This window comes from Anas acuta, chromosome 17 (genome assembly GCF_963932015.1).
Source record: "Anas acuta chromosome 17, bAnaAcu1.1, whole genome shotgun sequence".
NCBI lineage: Eukaryota > Metazoa > Chordata > Aves > Anseriformes > Anatidae > Anas > Anas acuta.
Genome location: NC_088995.1, coordinates 12452449 through 12467331, shown reverse-complemented (window position 1 = coordinate 12467331; position 14883 = coordinate 12452449). Strand labels below are relative to the sequence as shown.

General features: G+C 39.1%; 2 long non-coding RNA genes across 7 annotated transcripts in view; both read right to left on the bottom strand.

The window, feature by feature from the left end:
- The window catches only part of LOC137841129 (uncharacterized), a 357202-nt gene that overhangs the window by 62559 nt on the left and 279760 nt on the right, over positions 1 to 14883 (bottom strand). The window contains exon 1 of one of the 6 annotated variants that reach the window (XR_011088459.1): positions 14401 to 14557. The exons of the other annotated variants lie outside the window; for them this stretch is intronic. This is a non-coding gene — a long non-coding RNA (uncharacterized lncRNA). Of the gene's footprint in view, positions 1 to 14400; positions 14558 to 14883 lie in introns of those variants that run through there. 6 annotated transcript variants of the gene reach the window in all.
- Positions 1129 to 11299, bottom strand: LOC137841130 (uncharacterized). The gene is made up of 3 exons (XR_011088463.1): positions 11127 to 11299; positions 2757 to 2859; positions 1129 to 2273 (listed from the first exon to the last, which is right to left on the bottom strand). It is a non-coding gene; the product is annotated as an uncharacterized lncRNA (long non-coding RNA).

The following is a 14883-nucleotide window of genomic DNA, read 5'->3' as shown; positions in this document are numbered from 1 at the left end:
AGATGCTTTCTTACATACGCTGGGGCAGCACATCCTCAGTGCTGGATCAATCTTTACGGTCTTGGTTGTTAGATCACACTTCCCACCCTGCTTTCTGTGTTTCACCTTGGAAAGGTTAAACATGCTATGTAACCAGGTAGACCCCTGGGACAGAAAAGGCTGTTTAGCAAGAAGTGCAGTTTACAGCAGGTATTAAAGCAGGTGGCTGAGAAAATTTCACCTGCAATGGGTGCCCCAGAGAAAATTTCCTAAAGGATTTAAGCCTTACCTTCTTCCTCCTACACAACACAGCCATCACGTCACACACATTGGCTTTCCACTTTGCCAAGAGTTCAAAATTTTCAATTTTTTTCGATTCAAAATTGCTTTACTTCCAAAAGCTTTGAAGGGTCTTCTTCACGGAATGACATGCTGTGTTACTCCTTCTCTGTTCTCCACTCTATCATCCTTCATTTAGTAACAACCATTCAGGGCAAGACCCTTATCTTCTGCTGCAAAAAATTTTTTTTATATCTTTCAAGTCTCAGTTGAAAAATTCTTTCCCCTTCTAGACCTCAGCTTATTATTTTTTTGTCCCCGATCCTAATATTTACTTGGATAGTCCAGTTTTCTCAAGACCTCTCATTGCTTTTGCCCTCAGCTTCTTGAAGCTAGGTACAGACAGCTCTCAGCCTTGAATGTCAATTCTGAAGTTTCTGGCACAGAACCTTTCATTAATTTTATGAAGTTACTTTTCATTTGAACTCCTGTATTTTTACTTTTTTTTTTTTTTTAAAAAAGCCCACTTACAGTCATTAAAATCAGAATGAAACATTTCGCTTTTACTGAAAAAATAGTTTGCCTTTTAAAAATTTCCAAGGTGTGAAAAATTGCAAGAGTCTTACTTCATCTGGAGATCAAGAAAATTCAAGTTCAAGGAAGTTCTTGAGACATGTTAAATCCAATTCTTTCACTGCTTTGCTGTAAAGATAAGACTTAAATGCTATGTGATTATCATGTGATGGACTCACAAGTAGGTATACCTGAAGCTCCAAGTGGAGAGCACATATCTTCAGATAATTAGCTAGTGACAAGTCCCTCTTTGATATTACGCCTAAATCAACACCATATGGAACCATGCTGTTCTCCTTCCTGCAGAGCTGACATTCTGTAAGCACAAGCCATAGGAGTTCTCTTATATTTATGTATTGTATTTCAGGATTCCTTTCTGTGAGATAAGAGGACTATCATCTCTATGGGTAGTAACACCAGTACACTTAGGATGACCACAAGTTGTCCATCAGAAATGGAAAGTTTTTTTTTTTTTAAAGGAATGAACAACTTGGATAGAATTTTTCAAATGGAAGAATCCAAGAAAATTTCTAGGGCTTGTCGAACAGACAACATTGTAGTTTTGAAACACTAAAACTTTTTACTTGCATAGAGAGCCCTGATACACTACACTTATTTTCAAGATAAATTTGTTGCAAAGTTAGAGTCAGTGCAAGTTTCCACTTTGATGTTTAGATCTATAACAAAAACACTTTCAGAACAGAGTTTTCTTGAGGACAGAATTTATATTTTCTATATTTGCTGTAACACTTCTTTTAGGCAGGTACATACCTTCACAACTAACATCATGGCTTTTTTGATTTTCTTATATGTTATGGATATTTGGCTTTGTCACATACTTCAGAAGTCTGTCACTGCAAGGGTTATTTTCAGTAATGTCAACCTTTTCCTGTTCAAACAACACTTTATGATTAGAAAGGGAAGTGGATTAGACAAGACATTCTATCCCTTCCTTTTACACTGCCTCAAATTGGTTTATCACACAGAAGATCTTTTCAGCAGATAGGTACTTGTCTCCATTAACATGCAGCAGAGGAAATTTTAAAAGTGATCAAGGGGATTCGTGGAGCTCTTCACTTTAAACAAACAACAAGAGAGCTCTACATTCAGTTCAGAAAACAGGGAATAAAAAGAAAGCTTAGTCAAGGTAAAAGGGATAATAGCATACAGAGGATAAGTTATCAGGAAAGAAGACCTTGAAGCAAAGCATACTTTGTTCATTTCAATAAAAAACATGAGATTCTACACAAGATGGAAGATTGTGATTCTGTGTGATTACTATTTTCTTCTCTGACAGATTCATGTCTACAGTTTTTTTTTTTTTAAATTTATTTTTATCTAGCTGTACTATAATCAATTCCCTTTTTCAGTCTCTACTCCTAACCTATAGATCTCAAGCCCCAGAAGCTAACATTGAAGGTACTCAGGAGATGCTGTCAGCTCTGAAATAAAGAAAAAAATGGAAGCTGTAAGGTATCTATGAAATGAACAATAGACTACACAACAGAATGACCCCAAAGCTATTTCACAGAGCCAGAGTCCAGGCTGTTAAACTTGATATAAACAGCTAGATCAGAAAACAAAAAGTCTTGGTTCTTGAGGGACAGTTTATTGCAGTCAAGGCTCCCAGCATATTACTCAAGCCATGGATCAAAAATTTAGACAATAAAACACTCTAAGGCCTAGTAACATTCAGTGCTTGCAGTAAGGACACATTATTAAGACTTCGATGCATGAATCAAGCAGATAGATCTAATCATGCAAAGTATGATCCCAGCATCTACTAATCTAGGAGGGATACACCCACATTTTCTCAAGGAAAAAGAAAATGGTATATGATCACAGAGAACAGGAGGAACCCACTAAAAATGAAAACCTCCCCTTGCTAAAAATCTTAAAAATAAATAAATAAATAAAAAATGCACCTAGTCAGAGACCAGGACCTTCCTCAGCATTAGAATCGCACCAGGTTTTTCTTCATGTTTCTTTTTGTGGGTCACCTGACACATGAGGCAAATCTCAGAGTGCCTGTGAAAGTGATAATCAATAACACTAGGAAGAAAGGTTAAAGAACTGATATAATACCCCTCCTCCCCCTCCCACCTTGGGACACAGTGCTGATAGACAAAGAAGCACAAAAGAATAATCCCCCAGACCAAAAACTGGATATGCAGGGGAGAACAAAAAAGACTCCTCTGTATTTGAGATGTCAGCTGGCATACACCAATGCTATAGCTAGTGGTCATAGCCAACATTAATCAGAGCTGCAAGATGGCAGATTAAAAATGCTTAAAAACCTACAAAGTGCCTACATGAAGGTACTTTGACAGCATATAATTATGCCGAGAAACTCATTGGCCACTGGACGCTCATTAAGGCTGAAACCATCAATCACAGTTGAAGAAGGAGTGGACATCTGACAGTTATATAATAGTGCGGATGACCCCAACGCTTGAAAGGGCCATTAAATCTCCACTTTCTGGTCTTAAGCCAACTGTTCATGACTAGACATTAGGATGAAAGCTTTAAGGCACAGAAGTAGCAGCACAGGTTATTTCTCTTCCTAGTGCGTGAAGGAATTTTCTTCTCAAGTTCTTATCAGACTAGAATTCTTACCTATAATCAGGATATACTAACTAGATGGAGGCACTAGCCTCCAATTATTGCATCTGTGAACAATTTCTACGGATTCTTGTTATTCTGATGTTATTCCTAGTGTGCGCTAGCTACTGTTCAAACAGTCATAGAAACTGTATTCTGCATCCCTTTGTATGGTAGGCAGGTAGGTAAGTACAGTTTCTGCCTTATTATACACACTACAAGAGCCCCTAGTGTCTTCTGCAGACTTCCACAAGCCCATTCTAGGGGTGCAAGTTCTGATGGCTTGTGCTAAAGTGAAGTTGTGAATCATGGTAATGAGGTCTCTCCCTTCCTTTCCCCCAGGAACTCTTGTAGACTCCTTTCCAACTGGAAAGATCACAAGAGAGGAAAGGTTAGTGGGCCTCTTTCTTGCAGGACTGGCTGCAATCCAGGCCCAAGCATCTGCTGGAGAGCTGTCTATTGCTCTTTTCATATCAGATTTGGCTGGAAAATCTGGTAACAGCTGCATAAGCTATGTTTGTGATCCATACAATTAATTGGCAACTGGCAAACCTGTCATTGCTCATCACTAGGTGACAGCAATGCACTTCTGTGCATGCCTTGGACTGTTACCAAGGGCTTGACTCTGAGCAGCCTCGCGTGGTTCCTGTTTCCCTGCCATAATCATAGCCATATGGGAAAGCAGGGGAAATAAGATGCACTTGGGGAGATAACTGTGCATGGATGAGGTGCCACAGTCCCAATGGGAGAGAAGGTACCAGCTGAGTAAACCATGAAGTAAAAATAGTGGCAGGGGATTAGGATTGACCCCAAAGCGTACGTTGAAATATTGGCTCCCTTCTCCTCACCATGGGGAGCACATTCAGAAGAACTCAAACCAACTGCATTATATATGTGGCTCTCCTACATGCTACAGCTCAGGTGCTGATGCTGTTGCAATATAAGGCATAGACATCAAGAGCAGAGCAGCTTCTGTGTGATACCATACATCTTACAACCAGGAACGTACATGCTGTGTTGCAGGGTAGGGGTACTACAGCAGGAATGAAGTCAATTGTAGCATCTCCTGCCTCCCCTCCTGGATGCAGCGCAGTGTCCATCATTTGCACTGGCAAGACCATTTGGGTACTGCACTGTGAACAAGCTGGTCAGTGTGCTCAGCTGGCCTTGGACCCACTGGGTCCCTGCCCCCCATTTCTTCTTGCAGCCAGGCAGATCCTAGTGCAACACCCCCTGTTATTGCAGCAATGCAGAGAGCTAGGGAGAGCAACAGCAGAAGGTAAGGATATTTTATCCTGTCCTCCAGTAAGCAACTTGGTCTATTTATATTTTCTGAGGAGGTTACATGTTAAAATAAAGAGTAGGTAGAAGTGAGCCCACAGGTGGAGATGGGGGTGAGGAGGGAGGGAAGCAAGACCAATATCTAAACCAAAGCAAACAGACTGGATGCATGACCGATTTAGAGCCAAACACTACTTCAACTAGAGCAACTATAATTTAATCCTCCAATTTCTACAGGAATGCAGTCTAAATTTAGCAGCGTGCATGCATATGTATGTCCACATTCACATAAATCTTTGGGTAAGAACAAGGAACATGAATATCTTCAGCTTCACTGAGTCTCCACCCTGCTGAACATGGGGGGAAGAATAATTTCTTATTTATAACTGATAGGTCATTTATTTATAAACAGTTTCTTCATACTCTCCTTTTTTCTTCTCACTTAATATTTTGTCTTTGCTCTAATTCATTTATGATAATTATTTTAATTCTGAAGTTGGCTTGGCTGTAGGCAGTTTTACAGAACATACATCAAGCTCTCAACCATTTAAGGTCATTAGAGCCTCCATGGCAAAAAAAAAAAAAGCAAAAAAACTATTTGTGAACAAGAGAGCTGTATGCTATGAGGAACCTACAAGGAATGGTTGCATCCCTGGATTGACAAAACATTAAAACTGCTATGAGAGCACAGAGAAAAGTTCAACTGAGATATAGAAGATACTTGTGTCCATACTTTTGAAAAAAAAAAAAAAAGTAAGCTCTCTGGATTATTGACCCACAGGTAACAGGGAACTATGCATTTTTTCTCCCTCACTTTAGGGTGATAATCTGGGTTTATTTCTCTCCAGAATGAAATCATCCACTAAAAAGCTAGTCATTTTGTTCTAGCCGGAGGTGATCATCCTACCATAAAATATCTTTGATTCCTCATCCTTACAGGAACCAAACCTCTGGAAAAGAGCATACAAAGGAAGCTCCCTGTTCAGACATTCAACTTCATGACAGGACAGAAGTGGAAGTAAGGTTTAGCATGATAGCCATACTACGGACACTTAGGCAAGCAATATTAACATATAGGACTTTTCTCCTCAGTCATCAATAGTCCCACAATCTTTTGGAAGGTCCAATAGGGCCCAGCTTGACCCTCCGCTAGGCAAGATCTGGGTGCACAGTTGCAGGAAGGGACAATGAAAAACAAATTAAAGCAACAAAACTTCCTCTAAGTTGTTTGGCATTAGCTTGACTGGCTAAATGAAGGGCATCTGGGCTATTCTCTAGAACAGAAACAGATGAAGTTACAAAGAGTTGAGTCCTTGATTTTATCTATATTTTCCCCAATTTTTAAGGATTATTTTAGACCTTGTTCTACAGAAAATGAACTCCATCCTGGGATAGCCCCAATCCTCTTCAGAAAAAAATCAGTTCTTCAGAAAAAAAAAAACAATCAAAAAATATCCTAAACTCTCAACCAAACATAGAATTAAACCTGCAATTTGTAACTAATAAAAAACTGTCTAAAATGTGTCAAAGAACAAGTAGTGCTGTACTGAAGTACTGTTAGCATTATGCAGTGCAGTATGTGATCCTGAAGACCTACATCAAGTTGTAGAGCTCCTTCTTGCTTCTTCTACACTTCCACTCCTCCTCTAACTGCAAACTTCCCTGCCTTATATTTGTCCCCCTCCCTACCTGCATCTAAACTCGGCCCTTAACACCAGCTCCTGGTCTGCAGGAAATTTCTTTTCCCGCAAGTGGCACTTGCTCCCCTCAACCCATTCAGTATCTGGCATCTTGGAAAACAAAGTTTCTTAAGAAAACATGAGGCAGTGACATTGTGCTTAAAGGACACTAATGATTGGTAGGGGACTGACTACTCCCTGTAATGAAAGGCTGTGTGGAACAGGCTTCAACATTTGCAGCTCTTCGGGGAAGTGTTGTTGTTTTCCTTCTTTAAATAAATTTTGAAAAGACGACAGGTGAACTCTAACTGCAACTCCCTCTGTAGGCAATAAAGCATCTGATGGAATCACTGCACATCTGTGAGTGAAGTGATATGGATTAATCAACATACATCATCATCTATATGGAAAGTATTAAAGCCTTCCTTGGACTGGTTTGCAGGAACATCCTCTTGACATTACTTTGATATTCATATCTCTGCCTTTATTTGTTCCTTATCTGTTGGGGTGATGGAGGAAGGTTAGAAAAACAAATCACAGCTTCCAAAGTAAAATTCTTCCCTATCTGCCCTAAACTTACACACTGTAACTAAGGGTAGATAGCAGGTTAATTTTCTCCATTGGTTTTCATTCATGTGCCACTAGGGAGAACAGCTGGCAATTTCTTTCAATTATTTTTCCCCCCTTTATGGGAAATGTAGAAAACTGATGTTTTACAGAGAAAAAGTTTGCTTTACCTTAACTCTCCAGTTAGTTCTCATTATTAGAAAACCCATTTTAAAATTTGAAGAGCCGTGATTCCACATTAATTTTGACAATATAAAAATGCATTTCAAATTTGAAATGGCTGAAATTAACAAAACAATGCTTTCCAAAATTCATCTAGCCTGGAGGGGAAGAGATAAGGAAGGTCAGCAAAGATACTTTTTGATTTATAAGACTAAAGATATATAATTTTTAGCCAATAGAATTTACTTAAATGAAATCTTATTAAAGCTCTTCAGACAAACATTACTCCCTCTCCTGCTTCAACTCATTATTTGAATAAATGATAAGGTATATTAAGAGATACCAGTGTTGATGTTCCTTCTTCCAGATGAATCTTCTGCAGCTTAAAACTGCTCTTTGCTGATCTGGATCAACAAGTAGCCCTATTCATCAATTTACCCTCTGAAGTGTCCCTAATTCTTAACGCAGTTCAAGTGCCAGATAAGATCTTTCTGAATAAACCTACTTATAAATCTTTGTACATAAACATCTGTCATAGACCTAGGTAAACTGAAAGGAAAAGGAGATTCAGGGCCAGTTACTTGCTTTACTCAATTTCTCTTTATCAGTTCATCTCTGGGTGCCTACAGCTTGGCAAAGGCAGAGATCACTTTTGTAGCAGCCAATTCTGACTGCACTTGGAAAGGTTTACTAGCATGACCTTTTCATTCCTGTATGAGGATGCACAACAAAGCCAAAAGGGAAATGTTTTTGAGACAGAGACATGTACTGCAAATACAGCTAGTAGCAGGACATGTTCAATAACAAGGATTTGCAGGTGAGAAGAATGGCCAAGTCCAAATAGCAATGATTAGAGCAACCAGAAGAGCTGGAAAAGTTTAGTCCTGTTAGAGACCACTGGTCAGCCTCCAACAAGCAGGGGTCAGGGCTAAGTTTGACTTCCACAGTCATGCTACAAGGGCTAGCAAGGGCTGCAGGTACTAAAGCAGCTGGTGCTGGTAGTGCTGGAGAGAAGCCACCGGACACAGTAAACTGATTTATTTCTTATCTTCCCCAGCTAATTCTCATATGTGCTTTTCTGTTTAAATCAATGGGATCATTAGGAATGACTTGCTTATGGCAGGAGTTTATTAATATTAAACAATAGAAGAGAAGAAATAAAGGGGGCACTAGGGAACATTACAGGCCACCAGAAGTACACTTCTTCTTAGGGGCTTGCTTCCACCGTACTGATAAATTATGTCTCTATTGCTTGTCAGCTGCAGGATAAAACAGGGCATCTTTATTAGCAACAATGTACTCTAATTGGAATTTTAGAAGAAATTACTTGCTTAAGAGCTCACTCACCACTAATACGAATATGCATTACTTTGTTATAGAATGGAATGGAACATTTTAATAGTAACAGCCTATTTTGACTAAATTTATCTCTGTATCCTGACAGTGTAATCTTGCTTTAGCACTATGCCTGCCAGTTATCTTAAAATGGTAATTCTGTCTTCCAGTTAGGGAATAAAGCTTTAATAAAAATATTTATGCAACAATATTATTTTTCTTAATGATGCCCAAGTTGCACAGGCTCAATGTATTGTAGCTAAGCTTAATACCACCCAAAACAATTACAATTAATTCTTCTTAATCTAACAGCAGTTGGACTTAACACATTAATAAATGACAAAATGGGAACACTATCAGCAAAGTCACAGAAGTTAAGTCAGCAGAAGTGAAAAGATGTATGCTCCACAAGACTGAAAGAGATGCACCGCAGCTGCTTGGACTACACAACCTTACTACCTTATGCTGTTACAGTCATATCTTTCTAATTTAAGTGCTCAAAAGTCACTGTTTGACAATTCCAGAATAGTGACAATTAAAAGTGTGGTCATGGAAAATAAAGTAAAAGCAGACACAAACCAGCAAAGAGACCATCCATCTTTTTGCAAATGAGCAGGTGGAGAAACCAGTGCAGAATTACAAGAACAGACAAAAGAACCAATTGAGCAAACAAAGAACATATGGTCCAGAGACACCACAGCACCATCTGCCTCTGTTTGCAGTGGAAATGGCAGAGTTGGGAATAAGTCTGTCTTTTGAGCAGTGGCTGGACTCTTCCCAGAAGGAATACTGCTCTCTGAAAGAAGACCTATTAGGAGGAACTACCCTTGTCTACTTAAGAAAAAGCTCACATTCCAGCTTCTGGCTGCTCTTATCTAAAGCTTTGCTATTTTGCTTCTCCCTGAATCTCATGACTTGCAAAACATATCTGGCAGCCCCAGCTCAGGAATATCTTCCTGTTCTCTGAACACATCAGCTGATTTTCTGTGCACCAGAGGCACAGCAATCAGCATGCATCCCTTGGTGCTGACTGTGCCTCTCCAGCAGCAGGCACAACAAAACACACTGCACCTGCTGACCCTAAGTTCATCTTTAGTTCTAGGTAATGCAATTCACATGCATCTTGTACTGCAACCTGAACACACAGACCAGAGACTTGAAAGAAGCAGTGAGCTTGTATGGGAAGAGGAGTTTGAAGTACCCTCAAGGTATTACAGGTATGATGTGCATAGCTTGCTGCATAAACATCCTCCCATGCCTGTTAGAGGACCGGTACATATTAAAGCATTTTGAAACCTACAATACAGCAATTGCAATATTTTAAGCAACATTTAAACCTCTTTCCTTTGCAGCAGAATTACCTATTGTTTAAGAACAGATTATAACTTTCCCAGTTTCTTCACATTCAATCTTCATTATAACCTGATCAGTACATGACTCTTGTCCCCTTGCAATCAACTGCCAATACTTCCAGCTGCACGATCAATGCCTGTAGGTCTTAAGCCTTTTACCATTTTGCTGTTAGTTACACTGTTCAGCACACCAGATCACCTACTGATGCAATCAAACTTTATGCACATCTGTTCCTGGGGGGACATATGTTTTTCCTGGGAAAGATGAACTTCATAAACTGAGAAATTCATGAAAATACTCTCACCCTCATACCTATCAAAGCAGATTCCAAGCAGGAATTGCTTCATGCTGGTTTTATTTCATAATTTCAGTTGGCAAGCATGGATAGATATTTACTAGATATGTAAGGTGGGCAGAAACCAAGTTTTTGTGAACAGAAGAAATGAAAGCGAGAGATACTTCTCTTAAAGGACAGAAATCAAATAATCATTTACATGTCTAAATGTTTCTGAACTCTGGCTTGAATATTAAATAATTTACACTTACCACAATCATCTAATTAAGACCACAGCTGAATTTTCTAAGGATTCAACTAGTTATTTTTCTTATTTAAGCCTCTTTACCTCTTGCACGAACTGCACTAATAACAGAAGAAATAAGTACCGCTATTGTCCTGCTGTATCTGTTCTTCTTTCAGAACAGTTTCATTTTCCCCTTCTTTCTCTAAGATATAATTTCATTTCTAATCACTGGTTTTGGTTCCATTTTATTTCCATTACCATTTTTAATAATAGGAAGAAGATGAACTCTAAGCCGGTTTAACCATGCATGATCATCCTTAACTGTGTGAAGTTCTCAACTAATTTCAGCATCCACATGTCTCAGGACTCAACTGACTTGCCATACTATTTTCTTTACAGGTTCTTCTGAATTGCTTCATTAAAATACATTTTAAACACTGTTTATGTTAAACTATGAGGGTGACTGAGAACAAAAGCAGTCAGCTTTTTGTGCATGTACCCCTATGTGATGAACACAGCCCCTGTGACCAGTGTGAGCACTGTTTCTAGGAACAGTTTTAGAGTCAAATGCTATCCTCACCAAGAAAGAGCTGTGCCTCATATTGCACAGAGAATAGGCAAAGCTAATAGGAAATCTGTCTTGCTAAGCTGCTACATTGCCTGGGCCAGGAGGTACTAGGGAACTGGTTAAGTCTTTGGCCCTACCACCCATATCTTCAGGTAGTGCAGTTGCTTCCCCCCACCACAACCTCCCTCACCTTTACCCCTTATTATTAAGTTGCAATTTGCTTCTCACCTAGAGCAATTCAACAACATCCTAGCCCATATGCAGGTCTTTCAGCAATATCCTTCCCCAACCTCCTCCAAGCAATTAATTTTTCTGAAAAAATAGAGGAGCATTGCATGAAACTGGATTAAGTCAGCCAAAGGCAGGGAAATAATTAATTTACATTAGGAGAGCTTTACACCTAAGCCTGAGAACTGCACTACAAAATGCCTCAGTACTGGCAGAGTAGTGCATCAGGACAACTCTGCTCCTTCTGAAATCCAAAATAATGCTCAGAGCAGCTCAGTGATGTACCAAGTAGAACAACAATAGTACAGAGGAACTCAGACTTCAGTTTTGCTTTCTGGAGAGATGAGAGTAGATCAAGCATGCAATTAAGCAAATTAGCCATTATTTTAAACCTGAACTACATCAGCAACACCTGAGAGATTTTGAGCCAGTACACTAATTAAAGAGATTAAAAGCTTTCAAAAAATAATTCTTATTATCCACATTTTCACATCCTGCCTTGGTTACCAGAAAACTGTAGTCACTTGGCTTTGAGTATCACCATTCAGTATTCATTTATATACAGACACACTGCCACTACTTCTGCTTAAATTTACAAGCTGTTACTGCAGTATCCTCTGCCTCTATTTACTACTTTTTCCAGACTAGGAAAACCCAACCATAAATTGACCTCTTCTGTCTTAGTTAAAGCAATTCTTCTGCTTTATAGTTACCCCAGGCAGCAACATTTAATCACCTGCTTGAATTTATACATTTTCATTTAGGCACACTGCACCTCCATCACTGTAACTGATGTGGTCCAGGAAGTCATTTGCTCTAAATAGGGGTAAGTGTCCTTGGCATTTGTAAAGCAGTTATCCCCATCAGGTACGTTCATTGAAATCACAGGGCAAGCTGCTCGTTACAACTGCAATTCATACCAGGCTTAATTTCCAACATGATGTAAATGGAATGTATCGTGTTGGGCCATAGAACAATACATTTACCTGCCTGGTTTCAAGGTTCATCTTCATTAGAACTTGTATTCCAACGTTAGCTACAATAAATCAGCTCTACCAAGAAAAGATTCCAGTAGCAGCAGCTTTTCCAGTCTTCATTTAAACTCATCTCTACCTGTAATTAATGCTTCATCACTGTCCTTGAGGGAGAACATCTGTTTTAACAGCTCATGCTAATGTTCTGTTAAATATAACCATCTTTACAGTTCCCAGAAACATATTTGGCACATCCTAAACACATTGCATCAGATTTTTCTGACTACAACAGTTTTTCTAGCCTCTTTCCCCTCCCTTTGCAGATCCCAAGCAACAATTTTTTTCATTAAATGACTAGGAATTACCATCCTACTTCCACTGCCTAGAGACATCTGAGCTGCAGTACAAGACCATTATTATTATGTTATCATTATTCTTAATTACACTAAGCCACAGTCACAAATAGCCCATGATATCACCATTGCTTTCCTCAGTAATAACAGGCAGTGATGGTAAAGTGTGATGACAATTAGGAAAGGGATACTAAGACTTGCAACAAGCATGTATTTCTTTGATGCTTTTCTTTCCTTATTATAAAATACTGATGCTTTCCCTGTTTCGTCATAAGTACTTGCAGTTTGCAAGTACTTGCAGTTTGCAATCTAAGTACTTGCAGTTTGCAAGTACTTAGATTGCTTGCCCCACTACAGCTGTGAGACTTTTGGAACCTCATTCTTCTGATGGTCAGAAAACACCTTTCTGCTTTCCTAACAGAAGCACTGAGATTTAGCAAATTTGCTAATACATGATACACATCTCTACATGCTACAGACATGCTGAAGCAATAGAAGAAAACATTTAACAGGTAGCATCCCACAGTTCTGGGAGATGCTTAACACCCACATCCCATCAATCCCACTCCAGAAGTTGCTGTTACATTCAGATAAGGTCACAGGACTAACATCTTCAGAAAAATCCAAGCCTAAAGATTATAGGAATACTAAATATGTGAAATATGCTTCGTTCTCATATACGATAGAAATGTGTTGGTCAGGACATTCTGGGCTAAGCCAACACATATCCATTATCAAGACAGAAATTATTTTTTTTACCTGCAAAGTGAATGACAAGAGAAGGTAATTCTAATGATCAGAGATTGCAGAGGTGACAGTCTGAGAATCAAATAATCATATTACCAGCAGAGCCATTTTAAAGAACGTATAGCTGAGTAGTTTGATAAATAGCACCTCATTAGCAGAAACTCAAAGTGCCAGAGGTTAGTGAGAGTTAGAGTCCAGACAGATTTGTAACAACATTTCCAAATTAAACCCTTCATTTAGAATATCCAGACAAAGCAGAGGGTGAGTTTTCCAGCTCCTGTACATTTGTTACCCTAATCAAGTATCACCCATCATTTTCTCTCCACTATTCCACAAAAAGAAAGATTTTCCCTCTCTCTGCATACAATTGTCTGGTGTTTTCAGGTAAAAAGCTTTAATTGTTAGTACGTGGCAAGCATAAGCATGGGAGGATTTGCACATCTGATGTTTCCTAAAGAGGAAACAAGCCCTGCAATCCAATTAGCTGCCTTTGATGGTAACCTTAATTTCTAACCTTGAGTAAAACTCTTTCAAGTAAGCCATTATGTGCTCCGAGCTCCCACTGTGCCTGGTATTTATTTGTCACTGTCAAAAATGCCAGAAACTAACATGTTACAACTCTGAAAGTTTAACAAGTAAGGGTATTATAGATGCTGCTAATAGCTGCAAAAGCGTTTGGAATCTCATTCCAGGCTTCTTTTAGACTCATTGTAGGCTTAGCACAGACAAGGATAATTGAGCTATCATATGGGAGGGATTTTTGTCATGGAAGAGACTGTTACAAATTCAGATGCCAAAGAAAGAACAGGAGAACCTAAGGGGATCTTGAGTCCTAATCTAACAACAGGTCAAAAAATCACCATGCAGTCTCCCATCACTGGCCACCTGGACCGCCAACCAGTTCCTCCTCCAGAGCCTCAAACTGGTCTGGTTAAGCCAGCTGGCAGACAGGTACATCAGACAGATCTGAAAGAACACAGGAAGGACAAAGCTAACCTATGGTCTCTTAACAAAGAAATCTGACTGTTTCAGAATTAGCAAGAACAATTTCTGCTTCTTTCCCTCAGAAATTCAGCTCTGCCTCCTCGCCATTACACTGCCACCCTACAGGCCAGCTTCCCTGAAGCATTGCACTATTTTACTTCTATGAGACAAAGTCAAGGCCTTTCAAGCACAATGAATCCAACAAAAAGAAGTTACCTTTCTCTGTAATTTCAGAAGGCTTCTCTCTAAACAAAAACTCTTCACCATCCTATAAGCCACACAGCAGGAAAAGCACTATCTATCCACCACCTCCTTTTATATGGTAAGGGCACCTGTGTACCAAATGCTAATTGACGATAATTAGCTATCAGTTGTGAAAATCTCCATTTTAACCCGTTTCACATCAAAATCCCCAGCACTTCTAGCTTGTCCGATAACCCTGTTCTAACTAGCAAATAAGTTGACCTTGCGCTTGAAGTTAATTCCTGCCTTGCTGACTTTTAAATTCATGAGTCTTTGCAACGTGCAGTTATAGATTTGTCTATGTACAGTTTCTCCAGTAAACTTCTCCTAGTTATTATTTTAGAACACATATAAACATGTTTTTAAGTAGTGCATGTTTGGTAAAATATTCTGTTAAGTCATAAGTAGTTGCTCTAATTAAATTGCCTTCCTAATGAAGACAATTCCTCTCTACAG